The sequence below is a fragment of the Lemur catta genome, chromosome X, assembly GCF_020740605.2.
Source record: "Lemur catta isolate mLemCat1 chromosome X, mLemCat1.pri, whole genome shotgun sequence".
Classification (NCBI taxonomy): domain Eukaryota; kingdom Metazoa; phylum Chordata; class Mammalia; order Primates; family Lemuridae; genus Lemur; species Lemur catta.
Window position 1 is genome coordinate 828,360 of NC_059155.1, and position 23,971 is coordinate 852,330.

The following is a 23,971-nucleotide window of genomic DNA, read 5'->3' on the forward strand; positions in this document are numbered from 1 at the left end:
AGAAAAAATTTTATATCAAAGAATCTGCCTATGGATTCTGTACTTACTGGTGTAAAAAATAAGGACAAATCCCTACTGCCTTCCTCACTCATTTTTATTTGAACATAATTCATAGTACGCATTAACAAAAATATTTACTACCCACTTTCTATCTTAAAGATACAGCATACTGTACTTTTAGCTGTGGGCCTCCTCCTCCATGCAGTCATCCCTAATTCAAGAATAGAAAATCACATCTCTCTCCATCTTCCCATTGGTCTTTTTTCTTCCTCCTTCATGGTATTCACAACAGCTCATGTGTTATAGTTCTTTGCATACCTGTCGCTCTTCTACTACCTTGTGAAGTTCTTGAAGCCAGGTATGAGGGGATATCCAAAGTTGTATCTACCTAATACTAACACTTGGCTATGAGTGTCCACTTAATGAAGCCCCTGGGTGGACTGTAATGCTTGTGGTGGTATTTTTAATTTCCTCCTCCGTTTTTTGTTTCAGTAAGTATGGACTTTTATCCCAAGTTGTGTGCTTGATCTAGATAGGAGTACAGAGCTAGATGAACGATAAGTAAAAGACATAGGCCTTACCTGGAAAGAGCCCACATTTTAGAAGGAAAATTTACAAATCAACAACAAGCATATTTGGCAGGTTTAATAAGAAAATCTTGTAGTTATTTTTGCTTAAACTAATTTGAATTACATTAGAAAAGATTCCTTCAAATGCAAATTCCATTAAATTTAAACAAAAAGGCTCAATCTCTCCAATTATACTTTCTCTTTCTTGTAGGTGATATTGAGTTTTATTTAGCAAAAGTGGTTGAATTCCACCCAGGTACCCTGTCTGTGCCTAGGGGACTTGTCACCAGGGAAACTGTGTAGGTCTTATAAAGGATCTTAAACCTTAGTTTCCTTAGGAATGACGTGGGGTACTTGCATATTTCAGGGATTTAGAACCAGAGAAGCTGTTTCTGCACATCTAGAATGGGGCCCAGGAAAGTGCATTTTAAACAAGTCTCTTACCTCTACCCCCAATGCACACATAGAGCAACACCAAGTGATTCTGATGTAGGTGATCCAGACTATAAGGAGAAAACCTTGTCTTAGGCCTGCTTAGCACACTGCCCACCTGCTAGTTCATTTTCAAGGTAGATGTAAGTACTTAGTTTTGAGAACTAACTGCCAGTTCTTGGGAGTGGGATGAGGAAAGGACATCCCAGAGGAAGTGACATTGAGCTAGTCCCTGAGAGGTGGGAACAGAAGATTCAGAAAAGGTTTCCAAACAGTGGAAACAAGAAGAAAAAGGTATGAGGATACAAGAGAGAACATGGAACAAGGGAACAGCAAGCAGGCTGTGGTGGTCCAAGTCAAGGATATAGGGGGAATAGGAAGAGTCACAGCTCTACTACTTATTAGCTGAATGACCTTGGAAAGGGGCATAACCTCTTTGAAACTCAATTTCATCACTTGTAATATGGTTATAATAACACCTACCAAGCTCTAAGAATTAAGCAAAGTATATGTAAAGCATATAACATAATGCTTATCACAGAGCAGGCCTTTAGGAAATGGTAATTGTCATTATTAATACTATCCATATGGTTGGAATTTTCCACCAGTAAAGTAAGTACATGAATATAAGGTAAAAATAAAATGAGACTGTGAAATTAAAAAAAACACATCCATTTATTCATGAATTATCAAGGCAATTGAGGCACAACTGCAGCTGGGCTTTAATCCATCTATTCATTTAACTGCATCTGTGAATGACTTAAAATGGGTCCAACACTGGACAAGTCTCTCAGTTCTCTTTTTCCTTTTCAATATGTAGACACAGCCAGGAGATAACTTTGTTCTGTTTCATCAAAGAATAAAACATCTTAATCCTAAAACTACAGCCCAGTCACAACCCATACTCTTACTGTACATATGGGATCCTGTTTTTCCAATAACAGTAATTTTCCATTGCCTGGGGAATTAAGTCTGAGTTCCTTTGTACAACATGCACAGTTTTCACTGTCTAGCTGCTGCCTCCTCTCTCACCATTAACTTGAAGTGACATATGATAATTCAGGAGAATGCATTTGCTTAGAACATAGCTGTAGCTCAAATATACTAATTCCCCTCAAAGCACAAAACTATTAGCTAAAGCCCAAATCTTCAATACTCAATGTTTTTTCTATCCAATGAGTTACACTGTTGTAATTACTTTGAACAGTGCCTGATTCTTGGTAAGTGCTATCTACATGTTAAACAAAATAAGGTAGAATAAGATATTTTCAACCTTATAAGGAAGGGAGCCACATTAAATGCTCACACTCTTTCCTCTTTCTTAAGACTACCCCTAAAATACAACCTGGTTTGTATGAGTTCCTTTTCCAAAATATATCTTAGGTAAGTCTTTCCCAGTCCAGTAATGGGAACAGTGCACAGTTGGGTGAATTATTGGAGCAGAGAAGGAACAAAGGAAGTGAGCAAGTAGATAATTAAAGAATAGACACATAATTGCTGGTTTGCAGACAAGTGGTTGAGAATCACAGTTCTAGGGTTCTTAGAAATCTGCTTTATATGGAAGCTACATGATGTAAATCTAAGTTCCTTACTTTCCCTACCTATTCTCAAAGTCTGTGAAGGGGTGAGAATATACTCTTGTTCTAGACAGTACTCTTTGTCTCTAGTGTGACTATTGTAAAGTATCTCAGATACATATTTGAACATCACAGAAACATCTACTACACAAGTGAAGTCCATCATGTTGGCATTGCACACATCTTCACTGAAGCAGGAAGGGGTGTGAAATTTTAAGAATAATCATCAAGGAGGATTGTGATGTGCTAAAATATAGCAGGTACACTTACCTCGATGCTTTTGCATTAAATATGTTTGTAGGCTCAATAAACTTAAGAGCCCCCTTTAAGGTGACCGTAATTCCTCTTCTCCCTATAAAAGATGCATGGGGCTTTTCCTTTGCAATAATATTTTCCTCTCCTCTTCAGAAACTTCTCCAAAATGTTTCCATTCCACTTACTTTTGTGACTCCATAATTTTGTATTTTCAATCATCCTTGTGAGTGTTTTAATTTATACTTTCAGTAGGTTATAAAAAGCCATCTGCCCTGAGCACTTGTCTCACAACTTGGGCTTGTGGAGTAGGCATAATTCAACATCCATGAAATCCTAGATCTTTGGCACTTTTGACAAACTCACAGCCTAGTGGAAGAGACAAGACATTGAAGAGTAACTTCAGTATTCATTTCAAATACAGTGTTCACTGAGTACTCATTTTGTTCCAGGCACTATATTGAGTACTTTTCATGCAATAATCTCCACAACACCCTGTGATATAGAGACTAGTATCACCCCAATTTTATAGTTGACAAAATTGAGAGATGGGGGGAATTATGAGCATATCAGAATGCAGCTTAATATTTGGTCCATTTCATTCACCCTGCTTTTGCTTCAGTTGGGGATACCAAGATGTGAAAATGCCCTGGATATTTGAGCTACATTTGGTCATAGAAATGTTGTTCACACTTCTTTGAAGTGACTGCATAAAAATAGATTCTTCTATGGCCTGAGAGTTACTAAACCCTCCAGGGTCAGAGGGATAATGCCCTCAGGCTTGGATGCTGGGTTTGCCATCACAGGAGCCTTGGGGATAATTGTCCTTTCTAGTTTTATGCCCAAGGTCTGGGTGCATCATAAATTTGTATAATTCATATAGCACAGTGGTCAACTTTAGACTCTGAACTCTGAAGACAGAATGCCTGAGTTTACATCTTAGCTCTTCCTTTTTCTTGTTGTACGTCCTTTAAAAAGTTACCTGCCTTCTCTGTGCCTTAGCTTTTTCATTTGTAAGATGAGATTTATAATGGTACCGATCTTCCATGTTTGTTGGAAGAAGTTAGAACATTCCTGACTAGAAGGAGACAATAAGTATTAGCTGTTATATATATCCTAGTTTAGAAATTGTTCTCACTTTTCCTTGAACTTCTTTTAATCTTCAGCCCCTACCATTTTATAGTGGTAATCAAGTTTCACGTGTAACCTCAACCTACGTCTTCTCTATACACCACTGAAGCAGCCATACTTGGTTAATGCACTTTGCCAATTTCTTTTACAATTGGCCACCCTCATTTTTTATTTGGATTCACTTACATTTCTCCCAATGAATAGTCCATTTTCCTGGTGCATGCAAGTAGACATACAGTTGGAAAGAACACTGAGCTCACTTAGAGAGAACACCCATTTCCTATACTGCAGTGTTGTTCCACAATTTAGAATCATTGAAGAATCTTTTGTAAAAGATGCTGTAGAGTGTGTGAGGAGAAAGTGTCCATTAGTGAACTACAAGAATTACATAAAAATTATGTTTATTCAACAGATATTTTAGAGGACTTACTGTGTGTCAGACTCTATGCTAGGCACTGCGGATACACTAATAAAAACAAAAGTCCTTGTCAATTACAAGCTTATAGTCTAGTGGGAAAAATACAAGTAAGCAGATGATTAGAACAGAATGTGGTAAATCCTATAATCTTGATAAGCAGAAGGCACTGTGGGGATCCTAGAGGAGAAACTAGTCCAGCCTCCTGTTAAAAGTGGTTCAATTTAGAGAATGAGAAAAGACCTTCACAGAACCCTTATCCATGCCCACCTCACCTCATAGTTGGAAGATTGTAGCAGCCTTTCAACTCTTCTTCATGGCTCCACCAACTCCAACACACTGTTGGTAGAACTGCAGGTGAATTTATCAAAAAAAAAAAAAGAAAAAAGAAAAAAGAAAAAAACAGGTGGCAAAGAAATGAAATTGATCAAAATAAAACCTGACAAAACATCATACGTGTCAAAGCTGAAAATCTCCTGTAACTGTACAACTGTATACACACACACTTACATGCACACATTCACTCTGCTAAGTTTTATGTACCTGGAGGCAATTTTGCAATGTTTTATGTGTTTTTATGCATTTTTTGCCATTTATCATTCTTATAAAATATTTTTGGTAATTTCTGTAAATGATAGGAAGGTTCTGTAGTTGTTAAATGTGTTTTTGTTAGTAATTTTAATTCATTTTTAAAATTAAAAATGTTTAATTCATTTTTAGCAATTATATCAGCTCTACATGTTTTTCAATGTTGTTTGAATTTTAAAATTTTGCCTCTAGCTCTATATGAATAGTCAGGAATAAATGGTCAAAAGCAATATTACCAGCCACTAGTTCATTAATTAACCAAATAAACTTTGGTTTATTTCAAGGTGATTTTAGAGCATGTTTGTATTCCCAAAATAGTTTTTCCATTTTCTAGATAATGTTGCTTTTCAAATTTTAATTATTTTTTTTACCCATTGAGGCTTATTTTATGTATTTAATATTTTAATTCACTGTAAGCTGATTTTTATTTTATATTCATTTCCCTTGTTTATAGAAAAGAAAAACAAAGAGAAATATTCTAGTAGGAATAGGAGATGATCGGTTTTGGTGTTTGGATAGTTTTGAAGTAGACATTGCAATTCTATAGATCATTTCTTATTTGTTAAGCCTTTTTTTATTTCAGCTTATTATGGGGGTACAAAAGCTCAGGTTATATATATTGCCCATGTCCCATCCATCCCCCTGAGTCAGAGCCTCAAGCGTGTCCATTCTTCAGACAGTGCGCCTGGCACTCACCATGTAGTCATACCTCCATCCCCTCCCCCCACCCCCCCACTTCCCCGGGTCAGCACCTTCAAGCATGACCATTCCCCAGACGGTGCGCAACGCACTCATCATGTAGGCATACACCCATCCCCTCCGCCCACCCCGCCCCGTCTCAGTCTGATATCCAGTTGGTATCATTCCCCAATGTGCATTTAGGTGATGATCAGGGAAACCAATTTTCTGGCGAGTACATGTGATGCTTGTTTTTCCATTCTTGGGATACTTCACTTAATATAATGGGTTCCAACTCTCTCCAGGAGAACCAAAGAGATGTCGTATCACCGTTATTTCTCATAGCTGAGTAATACTCCATGGTATACATATACCACAGTTTACTAATCCATTCGTGGATTGATGGGCACTTGGGTTGTTTCCACATCTTTGCAATTATCAATTGTGCTGCTATAAACATTCGGGTGCAGGTGTCTTTTTTATAGAATGACTTTTGTTCTTCTGGGTAGATGCCCAATAATGGGATTGCTGGATCGAATAGTAGGTCTACTTGAATCTGTTTAAGGTATCTCCATATTGTTTTCCATAGGGGTTGAACTAGTTTACAGTCCCACCAGCAGTGTATGAGTGTTAGACAGGAACACTTATTTGTTAATCCTTAAAACATGAGTAGACATTTTGTGTCTTTCATCATGCCTAATTAGATATTCCACTCCCTATGATTGGCCATTTATAGTATATAAAATAATGGAGGCAAGATTTGCTAAATACTAACCCAACTACTACATGAAAACATTTATTTTCTGGCAGTTCACTGTTTCTTCTTATCTGCTATTTCAACCAATTTTTTTAAATCAAAATCTTCTATTTCCTTTCTACAGTGGCCTCAGAGTTCAGCACTTAAAATTTGCATCTCACGAAGGCTAAACCCTGCTGAAAACATTTTCTGTCTTACTAGCAGAATAATTTCAAACTTCTTAGCTTAATATTCCACCTTAAGTACATAAGAGATACTTAATTGCTGTTTATTGGTCGTAAGAATAATGATACTGTGCTTTTAGTGTGCTTAACATGAGCTAGGCACTGTATTAAGTGCTTTCCATGGGTTATATCCTACAGTCCCTCAAAACAACTCTATGTGGCAGATGCAATTATTACCTTCCTTTTCAAGGTAATGAAATTAAAGATTTTAATAACTGCCCCAAGGACACACTGAATTTGAAATCACCTCTGTTAGACTCTCATGTTTTTTACGTTTTCTACATACATCATAGTCATATTTCTATGGCTGTAAATCATAGCTCTGCATGTGATTTTTAATTTTTTAAAAAATATTATGGTAAAATATAAAACTTAACTTTTAAATCATTTTTAAGTGTATAATTCAATGGCATTTAAATACATTCATAATGTTGTACAACCACCACCATTATCCATTTCGAGTACTTTTTGTTATCCCAAACAGAAACTACGGACCCATTAAACAGTAACTCCCTATTTCCTCTTTCCCTTATCTCTGGTAACCTCTATTGTATTTTCTCTTTCTGTAAATTTGCCTATTCTAGGTACCTCATGTAGGTGGATTAAGACAATATTTGTCTTTGTGTGCCTGGTTTATTTTAAGTTTCATCTATGTTGTGGCATGTAGCAGAATTTCCGTATTTTTTAAGGCTGAATAATATTCAATTGTATGTACACACCACATTTTGTTCATTCATTCATCTGATGATGGACATTTGGGTGGTTTCTACTGTTTGGTTATTGTGAATAATCTTGCTATGAATATTGGTGTTCAAGTGTTAAATGCCTGGTTTCAATTCTTTTGGTTGTATACCTAGGGGTGGAATTACTAGATCATATGGTAATTTTGTGTTTAACTTTTTTAGTAGCCATCAAACTGTTTTCCACAGCAGGTACACCATTTTCATTCTCACCAGCAATGCAGAAGTGTTCCAGTTGTTCCACATCCTCGCCAACAATTATTGTATATATTTTTTTATTTTTGATAATAGCTATCCTAATGGTTGTGAAATGGTATCTCATGATGGTTTGGACTTGCATTTCCATAATGACTAGTGATGTTGAGCTTCTTTTCATGTGCTTATTAGCCATTTTTATATCTTTGGAGAAATGTTTATTCAAATCCTCTACCCATTGAAAAATCAATTTGTTTGTTTATTATTGGGTTTAAAGTTTTTTATTAAAAACATTTGTCCAGGCGCAGTGGCTCCTGCCTATAATCCTAGCACTCTGGGAGGCTGAGGTGGGAGGATCGTTTGAGCTCAGGAGTTCGAGACCAGCCTGAGCAAGAGTGAGACTCCATCTCTACTAAAAAAATAAAAAGAAATTATGTGGACAGCTAAAAATATATAGAAAAAAATTAGCTGGTCATGGTGGCACGTGCCTGTAGTCCCAGCTACTCAGGAGGCTGAGGCAGAAGGATCACTTGAGCCCAGGAGCTTGAGGTTGCTGTGAGCTAGGCTGACGCCATGGCACTCTAGCCCGGTCAACAGAGTGAGAGTCTGTCTCAAAAAAAAAAAAAAAAAAAAAAAAAACCAAAAACATATTTAAGGAGTGTGAACTATATATAAGGAACTACGTTAGGAACTGTCAGAGATAAAAATGTAAGACAGTTATGGCCCTTAAGTAGTAGTAGTTCTAGTGTACCTAAGACAAATACTCAAAGGATAACTAGATGAGGATAATAAGTGCCCAAAGAAGCATTAACACAGGGGAGAAGAAGGAGACACGACATCTTTTTCAAGTGTTTTGAAAAGTAATCAAATAAGCCTGCATGAAATCCATAGCACTAGAGATGGGCTTTAAAGGATGGATTGGATTTCAGTAGGCATCAAGAAGACTAGGAGGACATTCAGGCAGAAGATATGGCATGATAAAAAACATAGATGCAGGAAAGTTTTGTGCACTAGTTCAGTGTGCTCACCAAGATTGGATAAAGCTTTACTGTAGAGGCCCATGAATGTCAGAAAAATAGATTTCTAACTACTTTAATAAGCAGTTGGGAGCTTGTGGAAAGTTTTGAGAATGAAAGGGATCCAAAGAGAATTAGAACTTGAATAATTCTTCCATTCTCATGCTTTTGTTTAGCTGTATGTCACGCAGTCTCTAGTAGATACTTTGCACATATCAGGCATCCAATAAATGATTAATAGCACAGGATCATATGCACCAGTACATTTTCTGATGTGTCATTTATCTGAATATATATAACATCAATGGAATTTTTAGCAGTCTTTCTATGTAATTATTTTGTCAAAGATACCAATGCTTTTCTAGAATAATGAATGGGTTACCTGAATGTGTATAATATTCCAATGGATTTTATAGGAATTGCAGCTGTTTTTTCAGAGTGCATCTATCTTTGCTGGGACAATTAAGATGAAAATAGAGCTATTACAAATAGAACACAGAATTTAAAACCAGGCCTCAATCATTTTCTGGCTGCAGATATGAGATCCTAGTCAGTTCCAGCCTACACTTTGATTCAGGCCTGTGATGGTAAATGTGAATAACTGTAATTTTTTTTCAAAATATAAACAATTCACATTGAAATCCACATAAGGAAGGAAAAGGTTTTATTATGGTCACCAGATTGAATGGCATATTTTTCTTCCCCCACATAAGAACAGTGTTGTGCTTTCTGAGAAAAACAGAAATTCAGGCATTGGTGAGCTTGTTTAGTGCTTCCAATGGCTTCATCTTCTCATTATTAAAGAATTAAAAAAAAAGAGTTAACCACAAGGCCAATTTAAAAAAGAGTTAACCACAAGGCCAGATTCACTCTAAAGGGTCAATATTCCCACCATGTGTAGGCATTGATATCAAAAAGCATAAAAAGGGAGGGAAAGTTCAGAAGTTGTAATGAATTGGTGTGAATAATTAAGGATGAGGATCATTACCTTTTTTGAATGCTTATGATGGGCCAGACACTGTGCTAGATTTATGACATGACATGTCACTCTTCTCAACATTCCGGTGGGGTAGATGTTATTCATCTAAAATTATAGATATTACAACACTTACAGAGTTATGCAGTAGTCGCACTTGGCTGATAGCTGACTCCAGAACCTGTGGCTTAACACAACAAAGGTTAATTTCTCATTTCTATCATAGTCTTATTGCGTCAAAAAGGAAGTTCTACTTTATGCAGTCATTGAGTGACTTGAGGGGTGCGAGTCATTCCATCAAGTGTTCTTACCATCTTCAAGGATCTTGGAGTTCTCCATTTTTTCTTTTTTTTGAGTCCAAGTGGCAGGTGAGGGAAGGAAAAGCCATGGAGGATAATAAAGAGATGACGGAAGCCCATCAACTTCAACATACATTTCATTGGCCAAAACTCAGCCATATGGACCTACCTAGTTGCAAATGGGTCAGGAAATGTGGTCTAATTATGTGTCAAGGAAGAGGGGGAGAAAACAGATGCTGGTTAGCAGTAGAATGCTTTGCCATATCCCACCATTCTGATTACCAAATTTCCTGCCACTTTTCTTCCCACACATATAACAGGTTAACTATCTACCCCTTACATTGGTAGATAGTAGCCAAAAGCCTCATCTGGTTATTGCATCCACCTCAGATAAGGTGAAACATAGTCCTCTCTATCAGGTCCAGATATGGCTCCACTTGGCTCTCTGCTTCATATGTCATACCTAAAAGTCCTATCCCTTTTCATTTGTAAACAAGTAGACAGATATTCTGAGAAGGCACATGACTTCCTTTGAGATAGAGCTGGATCAAGTCAGAGTGTTGGCCATAAAAGATTCTTTTGGGGCCTCAATCTGCATGTGGCAAAGGATACACCATGAGGGATGATTATAACAGCAATAGTGATAACTAGTAGGATATGACACTCACTGTTTACCTAGCATTGTAGTAGCACATTATGTGGAAATTTTTAAATAAATCCATACTAGTCCCTAAGGAAGTGGCACTACTATTATTCCAGTTTTACAGATATGGAAACTAAGTAAAGCCTCCTGATCATGTTACTCAGCTAAGAAATAGCAGAGCCATATATCAAGCACAGGCCTATCTTTCACTGAAGCTTGTGTTTCTATGTACTGATGATAGTTATAAGTTTCATTGGAGCTTTGTAGCAGCTACCTTAAAAAAATAGAGCAGTGCTGGCTGGGTTGGAGCATGACACTTGTAGCCTAATGACAGGGTCAAGAAGGGAGGGGCAGGGCACTGCCGCCAAGTGCTGACTCCTTAAACGTACAGAGAAGGTTGCATTCATCTTTTTGTCACAATCCCTAATGATCAATTCATGGAGGTGTTTTGAAATTTTCAATGCATGCTTCTGAAGTCGAAGTTAGAATTTTCTCAACCTACCATAGAGAGAAATTCCATTCATCTGTGAGAGGTCGCATGCTTGGTTCTTTCTCATGCTTTATGGTGCAGTAGTTAAAGATGAGGTAGAGTGGGAGTAAGATGACTCAAGATAGTATCTTTCCAAGTACAGAAACTTCAACTCTGTTCCCTGAAATTGGACAATGCTATGGTCTGAATGTTTGCATTCCCCCCAAATCCATATGGTGATACCTAATCTCCAATGCAATGATATTAGAATATTAGGCCTCTGAGAGGTGATTAGGTTAAGAAGGCTTAGCTCTTGTGAATGGAATTATTGTCCTTATAAAAGAGTCTCCAGAGAGAGCTGCCTTCCCCTTCTTCCATGTTAAGACACATAGAAGGCACTGTCTATGTAAAAAAGGTCCTCAATAGACACCTGATTTGTTGGTTTCTTGATCTTGGACTTCCCAACCTTCAGAACTATGAGCAATAAAGTTCTGTTGTTTACAAATTACCCAGTCCAAAGTATTTTGTTATAGCAGCCAGAATGGACTGAAACAGGCAATAGCAGCTGATGTAAATCCATACACATGTATTCCTTTCAAATCATTTAATGTCAATAAATCTAATTCTTAGGTTGTATGTGTTCAGATATTTTTATTTTATCTTTATAGAAAATAAAGTAGAACATTCTGAACACAACATTCTCTCTTCCTGAAAATCCTTGGAGCTCCCTAATGTGTGACAATTGGATCTATCCCTATTTCTGATTAATCTGAACCTGCTGTGAAACATTTTGAAAGAAAATATGGAAAGCAAGTGGCAGAGCAGGAGTGAAACCTTTTTTATGTGCCTCTTCTGTCTCTGTCCCCATCATTCATTGGCCTCCAGTCACACTGGTCTTCTTTGCATGTTGTGAACACATTGAGCTCATACCTGCCTCAGCAGTTCTCACCTCAGGGCCTTTATAATTTCTGTTCCCTCTGCCTGGAGTCCTCATCCTTCAGATCATTGTATGGCTGTGGCATCCTTGTTCTTCTCTGGTGGAAGAGTACTCTGAGTAGAGAGACCAGAAAGTGACAGAGACCTCAAGGTATTTCCTGATTACTCTATCAGAAGCAGGGTCTCCTTTCCTCCAGTTTAGTATTTCATATAGCTCCTCTGTTCTACTCCTTTCTAGAAATGAACATACTTATGATTACTTGTTTATTATTATTTATTCAAGGTCAGCCTAGCTCTATGTATAATGGAAGATCTAGACTAGTGGTTGTCAACTGTGGACAATTTTGAACCTCCAAGGAACATTTGGCAATGACTGGAGATATTTTCATTTGTCACAACTGGGTGTGTGCAGGGTATGCTACTGGAATGGGGTAGCTGAGGGTCAAGAATGCTACTTACACATTGTACTGAAGGATGGCAGAATGCACCAGCCCAAAATGATGTCACTTTGCCATATTGAATATTTTGAGCTAAAGACAATTAAAAACAAGTAAATAGAAGGCAAGTTCTCTGCCCTCCCCTTATTTGCCTAAAGGCAACACATAAATTTGTAGAGGTATCCCTCCTCCCATCTATACTAGGAAGAACATAAGTTAATCACTGGAGAAAACTCTGGACCCTTATAAGCCTGGAGTTGGCACCAGAAGAATCTATTAATACATAACAAACGTTGATAAAACCAGCCCTTATCTTCTATTAGTTTTTCCATCTATTTACTTTTCCACAATTTGCCACCCCAGAAGCTGAAAGTCCTCTTTTATTGTCTTGTCACTTTGCTATAAATTTATTGTTCTTTTGTTATGATGCTATAAAAGCCCAAGTCCTAACCACTCCTTTGAGTTACTCATCTCTGAGTGCTCCTATGTGTATGTGCAATGCACATGTTAATAAACTTTGTTTATTTTCCTCTTCTTAATATTTTGTCAGTCGAATTTCCGTTCCCCCACCAATAAACCTAAGATGGGTAGAGAAAAAAAATCCTCCTCTACACTACAATGTGCAGGAAAGCCCACCACAAGAAAGAATTATCTAACCCTAAATCTCAATAATGCTATGGTTGAGTGAGATGCCTTGGTTTAGACTGTAATTTTCATGAGGATGGGGATTGTGCCCGCTATATTCATCATTATATTCCAAGCTCAAAGAACATTGACTGGCACAATAATTATGTGTCGATTGAATAAATGAATAGATAGATAAAGATGAAGGAAGCTGAGAAAAAGACACCTGACTCCAGATACTGCCCTTTGTGTTAGCAAGGTGCAAAGATGGACTGTTCTGTCATGTGTTGCTCTTCTTTCTGCTGACAGGTAAGTTCAAGGCTGCATATCTCCAGGGGATAGAGAAAAGGTTGAGGCCAAAGTCTAGGTGCACAAGGGCTGACAACCACAGCCATGAAAAAAAAAAACAGGTAAAATAAACAAACTGTTTTCATCTTATAAATCCTTGTTACTCAGCATGTCTATGACATGCTTTTGGAAACATAAGTTAATAGAGAGCAAAAATTTAATAAAATTATGAGATGAATCGAAATACTAATTATTCATTTATGGATTCTTATGTGTCATCTGCGCACACATCCACACACTCACACGTGAATGCAATTCATTTTGTTTCCTTCAATTAAGATCATGCTGTATGTTCAGTTTTATGACCTTACAATTACTTAATAATATATGATAACCTTTTCCTGTCAGTATACATATTAATAGAGCCAGTCTTTTTAATAGATGAATAGTAGTCCCTGGTATGCATGTCCCATAGTTTATTTTAACAATTCCTTATGGTGAATATTTAGGTTGCTTTCTGTTTTTCACTACTACAAAAAAAGCTTTCTCTGAGTCCTGGTCTTCTAGAAAACTTAACTTAGTATATTACATGCATTTACTCAGTCTAATCCAATAATTTTTGGTCAATGCAAGATTTATATTTCAGCCTCTCTTGGGCAAGTAATCAATTAAAGATTCTCCTCCTCCTCTTTTTTCTTCCTCCTCTATTTTTCCCCCCTTAAGAGTGGTATTCTTTGATGGGGTTCTTACATATCATCCTGGTATCAAAGAAGGGCCACATGTCATCTGTTTTATCTGCTTACTATTTTTTTGTTTTTGTTTTTGACATAGCACATTCATTTCTACTCTATGATTTATGGCCTGGATTCTAGGATTTTTTGGTCAACCTTTTTAGAAATTATATATTATAATCTGGGAATATATACATACAGATACACATACATTTAATTCTCAATATTTATGGAGTTTATGTTCTATAAAGTCACCACAAACACTGAATTAGTGAATATTGAGCCATTGTTTCTATGGGAAATAGATAGATAGATAGATAACCCCCCAGACACCCATGTCCCATATAGATTATAATCTTAAATCCTAAAGTCAACTCATCCTGGTAGGTTCTATTTTCTTTACAGTATTTTACCAAAGAGGAAATGAGGTTCAGAAGTGATAAGTGACTCACCAGAGGCCACCCCACTAACAAGTGCCAGAGCTGGGATTCAAATCTTGTCCAACCAGTCCCAGAGCTGGAGTTTCTTACACTGCCCCGCACCGTCCATGGTACCGTACTGTTCATCCACTTTCCCATCCTCTGATCACTGTTGTATGAGAGATGAAACAAGAATGCAAAGTGTTTCCTTGTTTGATGTCACCTGGGAACGTGAGGGTCAGGTGACAAATTTTTTATCACTCTATACATGTCCATGAATGATGGGAAAGTCCTGCAAGTATTGATTTTGAGGTTACAAATATAGTTTATCAAGTTGGCAAATTCATAAACATGGTAGAATTTACAAATGATGAGGATCCACTTTATTTTTATTACTATGGCTTTCCAGATTATTTTGGAGCCCCAAAGCAAGAATTTAACTTATTGTTCTTACTGGGGCATTTTGGGACCTCCCCTAGGGCTAGAACTTCAGACTCTGAATCTAGTTGGTGAAGATTAACTAATATAACTTGCCAAGGTTTTCACTCAAATGTCTTGCCTGGTCAAACACATAAATAACTTTTTTATTAATTTTCCTTATATTAAATGTGATGGTTCAATGAGGTAACATATAAGATCATTTCTAGATATAATTATATTAGTTTTTTGTGGCTGTTGTAACAAATTACCACAGACTTGAGAACTCAATACAGGAGTAATTTATTCTCTCAGAGAGAGAGGTCATAAGTCCTAAATCAGGATCACTGGGCCAAAATCAAGGTGTTCTCAAGGCTGCAATAACTCTGCAGGCTCTGGGTGATAATTCATTTCGGGCCTCTTCCAGCTTCTAATGGCTACCAACAGTCCTTAAGTTGCAGCCACATCACTCCAATCCTCAAGATTAGTATCTTCAAATCTCTCTTTGCTCTTCATATTGCCTTACCCTCTGTGTGGTTTGTTAAATCTCCCTCTGCTTTTTATTTTTTATGATGCATATAATTCCATTTAGGGCCCACCTAGATAATCCAGGATAATTTGTTCATCTCAAGATCTTTACTGTCATCATCTGCAAAGAACCATTTTTTTTTTAATTTCAGCTCATCATGGGTGTACATAAGTTCAGGTTACATACGATGTCCATGTCCCGCCCATGCCCCCAAGTCAGAGCCTCAAGCGTGTCCATTCCCCAGACAGTGCGCCTGGCACTCACCATGTAGTCATACCTCCATCCCCTACCCCTACCCCCCACCTCCCCGAGTCAGCACCCTCAAGCATGACCATTCTCCAGACGGTGCACAACGCACTCATCATGTAGGCATACACCCATCCCCCCCATCTCAGTCTGATATCTAATTGGTATCCTTCCCCGATGTACATTTAGGTGATGATCAGGGAAACCAATTTTCTGGTGAGTACATGTGATGCTTGCTTTTCCATTCTTGGGACACTTCACTTAATATAATGGGTTCCAACTCTCTCCAGGAGAACCAAAGAGATGTTGTATCACCGTTATTTCTTATAGCTGAGTAATACTCCATGGTATACATATACCACAGTTCACTAATCCATTCGTGGATTGATGGGCATTTGGGTTGTTTCCACCTCTTTGCAATTGTGATATAAACATTTGAGTACAGGTGTCTTTGTTGTAGAATGACTTTTGTTCTTCTGGGTAGATGCCCACTAATGGGATTGCTGGATCGATGGTAGGTCTACCTGAATCTGTTTAAGGTATCTCCATAATGTTTTCCACAGAGGTTGCACTAGTTTGCAGTCCCACCAGTAGTGTATGAGTGTTCCTGTCTCTCCGCATCCACGCCAACATGTTTTGTTTTGGGACTTTTTGATAAAGGCCCTTCTCACTGGAGTTAAGTGACATCTCATTGTGGTTTTGATTTGCATTCCCCTGATGATTAGGAACATTGAGCATTTTTTCATATGTTTGTTGGCCATTCTTATATCTTCTTTTGAAAAATTTCTATTCATGTCCTTTGCCCATTTTTTGATAGGGTTGTTTGATTTTTTCTTGCTGATTTTCCTGAGTTCTAAATAGATTCTTGTTATCAGACCTTTATCTGATGTGTAGTATGCGAAAATATTTTCCCATTCTGTAGGCTGTCTGTTTATTTTCGTGACTGTTTCTTTGGCTGTGCAGAAGCTTTTTAATTTAATCAGGTCCCATTCATTTATTTTTGTTGTTGCTGTGATTGCCTTAGGGGTCTTCTTCATAAATTCTTTGCCTAGGCCAATGTCTGTAAGAGTCTTTCCTACATTTTCTTCTAGAATTCTAATAGTTTCCCCTCTAAGATTTAGGTCTGTTATCCACCGTGATTTGATTTTTGTGAGAGGTGAAAGCTGTGGGTCCTGTTTTAGTCTTCTACATGTGACTATCCAGTTTTCCCAGGACCATTTATTAAGTAAGGAATCTTTTCCCCAAAGTATGTTTTTGTCTGCTTTGTCAAAGGTTAGATGGCTATATGAGGATGGTTTTATATTTGGATTTTCTGTTCTGTTCCATTGGTCTGTGTCCCTGCACTTGTGCCAATACCAAGCAGTTTTAATAATCATAGCTTTGTAGTGTAGTTTGAAGTCTGGTTAATTAATACCTCCCATTTTGTTTTTATTGCTTAAAATTCCTTTTGCTAAATGGGGTCTTTTCTGGTTCCACACAAAGCGTAGAATTATTCTTTCTATGTCTGTAAAAAATGATGTTGGTAATTTAATAGGGATTGCATTGAATCTGTAGATAACTTTGGGCAGTATAGTCATTTTAAGAATGTTGATTCTTCCGATCCATGAGCATGGTATCGTTTTCCACCTATTTACATGTTCTGCAATTTCCTTCCTTAGTGTTTCATAGTTCTCTCTATACAGATCCTTTACCTCTCTAGTTAAATATATTCCTAGATATTTTATTTTCTTTGTTGCTATTTTGAAGAGTATTGAGTCCTTAATTTGGTTCTCCTGTTGAATGTTATTGGCATATATGATTGCCTCTGATTTGTGTGTATTGATTTTGTAAGCTGAGACTTTACTGAATTCATTAATTAATTCCAGGAGTCTCTTGGTTGAGTCATTGGGGTTTTCCAGATATAACATCATATCATCAGCGAAGAGTGAGAGATTGATCTCTTCTTTCCCTATTTGGACTCCCTTGATTCTGCTCTCTTGCCTGATAGCTCTCGCAAGGACTTCCAATACTATGTTGAAAAGTAATGGGGAAAGTGGGCAGCCTTGTCTGGTTCCAGTTCTGAGTGGGAATGCTTTCAATTTTTCCCCATTCAGTATGATGTTGGCTGTGGGTTTGTCATATATGGCTTGTATCATTTTTAGGTAGGTCCCGTTTATGCCTATTTTGTTAAGTGTTCTTATCATAAAAGGGTGTTGAATTTTGTCAACTGCTTTTTCTGCATCTATTGAGAGCATCACATGGTCTTTATTTTTGCTCCTATTTATGTGGTGAATTACATTTATAGATTTTCATATGTTGAACCATCCCTGCATCTCTGGGATGAAGCCTACTTGGTCGTGATGAATTATCTTTTAAATAAGCACTTGGATATGATTTGCTAGGATTTTATTGAGAATTTCTGCATCTATGTTCATGAGAGAAATTGGTCTGTAGTTTTCTTTTTTTGTTGCATCCTTTCCTGGTTTTGGTATCAATGTTATATTGGCTTGGTAAAATGTGTTGGGGAGAATTCCATCCTTCTCGATATTGGAGAATAGTTTATGTAGGATGGGCACCAGTTCATCTTTGTATGGGTGGTAAAATTCGGGTGTGAACCCATCTGGATCAGGGCTTTTCTTTTTGGGAAGGTTTTTTATTGCTGTTTCGATTTCAGATCTAGATGAATAGACTCAAAGAGCTGGAGAAGGAAGAACAGAGCGACCCCAAACCCAGCAGAAGGAGAGAAATTATTAAGATCAAATCAGAACTGAATGAAAAAGACAACAAACAAACCATAAGGGAGATTAATAAATCAAAAAGTTGGTTCTTTGAAAACATAAACAAGATTCACACACCTCTGGCTAGGCTAACCAAGAGCAGAAAAGAAGAACCATTTTTTTAATAAAGAAACATTTACAAATTCTAGGGATTATGACCAGATAGTTTTGGGCAGCCAGTATTCAGCCAACTACAGTAACCCTCTATGAATCTTTTGTCCTTCCATGAAGTATAAAATCAGAACCTAGAAGTCAATAGAGAGCATATGGCCCAAGGTGCTTCTATACATATTTCAATTTACATGAGCTACTAGGCTTGTTCTTTTCCCAAAGTTATACAGCTTTACCTAAGTGGTTATGCTCATTCTAAATGACATCAGAGGATGTTTCAGATATGATCTAGTATTCAGTTGGGCTGTGCTTTTGTCAACAAGCTGATGAGTATCCAAGGCTTCTTCATAGGAAGACTTGATAGACACCATTCCTCTAGAACCATTTGACAATGAGTTTGGAGGTGCTAAAAATTCCTCAGGGCAAATGTTACAGAGAACTGGTATAATTTCTCTGGTTCCCACAACTGCTAAAGTGAAGTATGTTTTGGCATATTAATAGGTTAATTGGGCAGAAACCTGATGCTACGTGGGCTAACATTAGTCACATAGAGATTTACTATTTAAACAAAACTAAAATAAACTTAAATGAACAGAATACTTTTTGATTTCTATCCCCCATGCCTCTTAGAATCTGGACTTACCACTTCAAAGCAGGGTAACCTTGAATGGCCAGACATTTACAAAACAGCTTTCTGGTCTTCTCTAGAATTTCCAAATTGACATAGGAGATAGGCTTTCTCTTTGCTGATTATCACTCTTATTTATAAGGAGGTGAAATTTGCCACATGAGGGGCATGGCTTTGGTAATGATATCCATTGACTTGCTTTTTCTTTTTTGAATTCTTGCGTTGGATGATTTGTGGCCCGGTTGGGAGAGATGGAATCACAGGGGTAAATAAGAGTAATTTTGGCACAGTAGAAGCTTGATTTCATAGTTGCTTTTTCCTGCAGATCTAAACATGACTCTGGTTGTCTGCCTATCTAATTAAGCTACAAATCTTGAAATTAAATGACTGAGTAAATAAGATGAACTCTTTGTCTTCCTGGCTATTAGGCACATATACCCTTTTCATTTGCATACCCAAATCTCTAGGAGTCCATGTTTCTATTTCTGTTGGTAGAATTATCTTCATTTGATTTTTCTCATTAGGCAAACTAAGTAGCATTGATTACAGACTCTGATAGTTATCAACAGTATGGCTTCTCATTTTCACATGTTTAGGCCACTTAAAAATGCACTACAGCCTAGTAGGTACTTCTATCAGCTACCATCAGCTTTCTGACTATTCTGATACCACCTCACTCCCGCTGCCAAATTGCTACCAACAGTTATCCTTCTGAAGTGTTACAACTACACTATAATTCAGGTTTGGTTATTACTTCTAGCCAAAGATCCTAAGGGAATTTTGTGTCCAGTTAAATAATTTGGATCACTTTTACAAATTCTCTCTGCATTTTCCAGATCATCTTTCAGAATATAGTGTCTACATAGATAAACTAGACGTTTAGAAACATCTAGCCTTGACCAAATGCAATGGGAATTTTGGGACAGCCTCATCAATGATACTATTGTATATCCATTAATGATGCTGAATAGATATCTTACACTTATTCTGCTTGTTTACAAAGATGATTTGAGGTGGCTTACAATAAAAATATATTTATTATAAGACTGTTTAAAAAAAAACTCTATAGAGATTGAAGGGGGAAGCGGTTACATGGAAGAATACCTCGCTAATGTAATTGCAATGGCTAAATGTTTAGGTTGACTGTGAGCTTCCTGCAACCAGTACATCAAAGAAAACACAGTGTGTTATACCATTTCTATTATCTAATACAAGGAAAATGCGCACTTTGTTTATAGGAAACAAGCTACATCCTGTTTACTAAATTCTTCATGGGGTTGCTGATTGGGAGGGGAGTGTTTGAGGGAGATAGTGCATTATAAGGGTAATTCATCATATAAACTCATATATGTGAGACATTAGACAAGAAAATTGAAAGCATATTCAAAATATGTTTATCATAAAATGCAGAGAAGCATTATTCTTTGTCACTTTTTGTATTGAGGGTTAATAAAAAGCCAGGGGCATAATGTTAGGGTAGTCATCAGGAAAGGTGCTCAGTGAAGATCTAAGGAGTTAGGTCCCACCATTTTTTTAGAGGATTAATAAAATGGAATTTTTTATTGAGATAAAATTCACATAACATAAACTTGATCATTTCAATCATTTTAAAGTGTACAAACCAATGGCTTTTAGTACATTTACAGTGTTGTACAATCATCACTACTACTATCTAACTTTAGAACATTTTCATCACCACAAAAAGAAATTCCATACCCATTAGTCACTCCCCATTCCTGTCTCTCCCCACTACCTGACAAACATTGATCTTATGTTTTATCTCTGTAGATTTGCCTATTCTAGACATTTCATGTAAATGGAATAATATGTGGCTTATTTTTTAATTTTTTTTTTATTTCAGCATATTACCAGGGCACAAATGTTTAGGTTACATATATTGCTTTTGCCCGACCCAAGTCAGAGCTTCAAGCGTGTCCATCCCCCAGATGGTGCACACCTCACCCGCTAGGTGTAAATATACCCATCCCCTCCTCCCCCCTCCCACCTGCCCGACACCCAATGAATGTTATTACTGGATGTGCACATTAAGTGTTGATCAGTTAATACCAAGTTGATGGTGAGTACATGTGGTGCTTGTTTTTCCATTCTTGGGATACTTCACTTAGTAGAATGGGTTCCATCTCTACCCAGGATAATATAAGAGGTGCTATATCAACATTGTTTCTTATAGCTGAGTAGTACTCCATGGTGTGTGTATGTATGTGTGTGTGTGTGTGTGTGTGTGTGTGTGTGTGTGTGTGTGTATATACACCACATTTTATTAATCCACTCATGTATGGATGGGCACTTGGGTTGTTTCCACATCTTTGCAATTGTGAATTGTGCTGCTATAAACATTCTAGTGCAGATGTCTTTTTACAGAATATCTTTTATTCTTTGGGTAGATGCCCAGTAATGGGATTGCTGGATCAAATGGTAGGAGAACACCGTATTTTTGTTGTTTTGTTTTTTATGACTTATTTTTAAGTAATTTGCTTTGGATAGAAGTTATACATTTCAAAATACATGAGTAGGTGAGAAAAAATATGCAGGCTGATATTTGGGGCTGGAATGAGGCAACGCTTTTGAATTTTGCTTGACTTAGTTCGTGTTTTCTTTGGCATTAATAAATTGGAGGAATAATTTTCTTAAAAACATCCAACCATATACTTCTGATTTTTAAATGTATTGCTTCTGGAGGATGAGAGTCTATATTCAGGTTTTTGCATCCAATAATTTAGACTATTACTTTTAGAGCAGAATGAATCAAATAGTTTTTTGGATACAAGAAATTATCTGCTATCTTTAGTCATAAAAGTTGAAATTAAGCTTGAGAAATAATGTCATCAAACTGACAGCAGACAAGCATGCCTTAAAAAGGCAATATTGCAGAATAAACAATATCTTATCTTGTTCTGTGTCTGAGGAAACTAAATGTTCAAAAAGGCTAAAATGTTCAGTGATTCCAGATCAAAGCTCTGTGGGGTCTAGATTGGAAGCCAATAGGCTCTACCTACACTCTGCTATTCACTTGCCCAAGCATCTAACTTTTTGGGTCTCAGTTTGCCCTTTAAAAACGTCAGTGTTTTATAAGATGATATATAAATTTCCTTTAATTAAAAATTGGATTTTTTGAAATATAAACAACATTTCAGCAGGCTAAAGACTGATTGTCAAAATGAAATGTAAAAAGAATAAACGCCCAGTCTTGTCCTTGGGTCCAGAAAGCAAATGACACATCTAAAGAATGTGGGAGACATAGGTTAACATTGATTGAGTAATGGGGTTGATGGGTAGAAGTTTTAGGACTGTGAAAATCATAAGGGGCCACTATATTGTGTAGCCACTGCAATAGTTAAATCAAATACTTCCTCAGATATATTACTTCAGAGGTTAGCAAGCTAGACCAAGAGAGATGGTGGTCCCAGCCCCCTCACACTTGTATAACCATGTTGGGTTGAGAATAGGTATCTGATATGGTGAATGGATATATATATATATATGTATATCATGAAGACTGAATAGAGGAACTAAGAATGGGAAAACACAAGTTCTACCTTCAAATATGTTAAGTGTTGTTTCCCTTCAAGGTTCCTTTTCTACCATTCTCTACTTACTTGCTATCTGGCTTCTGATTAGGTTTAACCAGTTGAAGGTACCAACAAGGAATTGCTAGTGGGGAAGAGAGGAACATCAGGGAATTTATTTCCTTATTACCTCCTGGCTAAGCTTTGGCTTGGCTGTGGGTGTGCTCGTCTCTTGAAGATCATATCTCCTCTTAAATCTATTTCTCTCCCTCTCCCTGGAAACCCTCCTCTTGCCCTCTCAGCAACCTGCTAGCCCCAGGGTTCTTCAACTCCCTTTTTGTCCACCAGCTTCTGAATAGTCACTTCATTAAACTCTTTAATTATATCTTTGTGCTATCTGTTTTCTGCCAGAATATTGATGGATAATTGTCTTCAAGTAAAAGACAGACTAAACTGTGGCACTAAAGGAAAGTACTAATATTAAAGGGTGGAAGTTTGAGAAGAGATGTTTGAGTTCAACATTTCGATCACTAGAGTTCACTTAAAATGGAATGAGTTGCCTAAGAAGAACACCAGGACTTTTTTTTTTTTTTTTTTGAGAGGGGAGGAGAGTGAGCATAGGCAAGAGTTAGGAAGAGATAATTTTTAAAATGTCATATAACCTGATTCAAGAAACAGTAAATTGTGTTGAAATATTTTATTTCTTCTTATTTGCATCTGAGTTTGTCATTGTAAAATAAGTAGAACTCATAAATTGAGTGATGAACCATTACACACAACTGGGTTCTCCTCTCCATTCTAAACATCCTGTGTATGTGTGGCATACTAATAGGCTCTTCAGGGGAAGGGTTAATAATAGGCAAGCTGCTACCCATTCCCTTTCAAACAGAAGCAAAGCATCAGATGTTTGCCCATTGTATGTAATCCTTATGATTTTTTTCCAGCCCTTCCCTCTCTCCCTCCTTTCCTTCCGTGAAAATTGTCAGAATCATAATGGAATCACTAATGTTAATAAAACCCTGACAAAAAGACCCAGTGAAGGCCATGAAGAAAGGATTCTCATGCCTTAATAACAAAACTATCACAAAAGACTCTGCAAAAACCACAAGCTTACATAAACGTTATTGCAACCACACACACACACACACACACACACACACACACACACACACACACACTTCTGCAAAGATCTTTGCCCAGCAACTGCCTGTCCAACCTTGAACTGGCATCACCCTTGTTATTGATCTTTGTAGCCAAGGATAATTGACTCAAAACAGTTATGAGATCTTCCTTATTATTTTTAAACCTTTATCTTCCTTTACCTCCCTAGATACACATATAGTTTACTATGACATGTGTAT